This window comes from Galeopterus variegatus, unplaced genomic scaffold (genome assembly GCF_000696425.1).
Source record: "Galeopterus variegatus unplaced genomic scaffold, G_variegatus-3.0.2 Scaffold1372, whole genome shotgun sequence".
Lineage (NCBI taxonomy): Eukaryota > Metazoa > Chordata > Mammalia > Dermoptera > Cynocephalidae > Galeopterus > Galeopterus variegatus.
This window is the reverse complement of record NW_007727483.1, coordinates 1-1,572: the sequence shown is the minus strand read 5'-3', so window position 1 is coordinate 1,572 and position 1,572 is coordinate 1.

The window sequence follows — 1,572 nt, the reverse complement described above, 5'->3', positions numbered from 1 at the left end:
CTCTCACACACACTCACACAAAAACAAACAAACAGCAACAACAACAACAACAACAACAAACGGAGGGGGGAGAGGAAGATTTAACAACCTCAACTTTTTTTTTTTGAAGCTCTTACAACGAGAAAATGGAGGGGACACATCTGGGTGGGAGGGGGGAGAGGGAGGAGGGAGGGAGGTTTTGGTGATGGGACACAATAACTAACTACATTGTATATTGACAAAATAAAAAATAAAAAATAAATTCCTTGTGAATCTAAGACCTAAATATAAAGGAGAATTTATAAAAGCATTTCTTCATGACAGTATGGTAGGGAACACTCTTAAGCAAGACAGGCGGGGGGTGGGGGGAAAGCAACTAACTACCAAAGGAAAAGATTTAAAAGTTCTACCAAAAGAAGTACTCCTGATGTCTGAAATTTACTTTCAAATGAATTGAAAAAAAAAAGGAAAGACAAACGATGGAGGGATGAATATACAGATATACAAAAATTAGGTGGTGAGTGTGTGGGTGTACACAACAAAATTCTTAACACTTTTCTGTATGTTTGAAACTTTCTATAATAAAATATTGTTGAAACAGAGATTCTGATTATTAGAAGACAAAATTTAAAAAGTTAAAAGGTACATAGAAGATATTTGCATCACAGGAATTCATTACAATATTAAAATATAAACTACATAGAGAACTCCCACACATAAACAGGCAAACAACACAAAGGGAAAATTGGGAAAAGACTTTGAGTAGGCACCTTGTAGAAAAGAAAACCCTAAAGGCCCAAACATGAAAGTAAGGTCAGTCTCATTACTAATCAGGAAATCACACTGCACGTTAAAAACAAGATGGTATATTTCATATTCACCAGATAGGCAAAAGTTTTGTACTTTGTTAATATCAAATGTCGATGAGGATGTAGACAAATTGCAATAGTGAAACATACCTAGTATGAGTCTAAATTGGCATAATCACTTTGGAAAATATCTGGCATGATCTGATAAAGTTGAAGATGTGCCTCTGCTATGAGTCAACAATTTCACTCCTAGGTATAAGGACAGCTTCTTAGCCATTTTATTTTATGGCCACATGGAAAATAATGCTTGTATGTCTCACAGAAGTAAGACAATAAGGCTGGTCAGGGCCAGAAACAAGTATGGACAATGCTACATGGCTACCACTAGGGCTAAGGATCTTAACGTCCCAGGTCCACAAGTTGGAGAGCTCTGCCATTGAGAACTCTCACAGATAGGTAGCAGGAAACATGCCCTGGAATGTTTATAGCAGCTCTGTGTGTAATGTTTCCAAAAATGGAAATAACCCAAAAGTCCATCAACAGAACATATTACCAGATTGAGATACACTAATCTGACGAAATACTATAGAGCAATGGTAATGAACAATCAGCTACTACATGCAACAACAGGGATGAATCTCAGTTACATAACATTTGAACAGGAGAAAGCAGGACACATTATAAATGATTCTGTGCATAAAAAAATCCAAAAAATGCAGGACTAAACAACGTATCATTAGGAATACGAACATATGTAAAAAAAAAAAAAAAAAAAAAGGTTAAG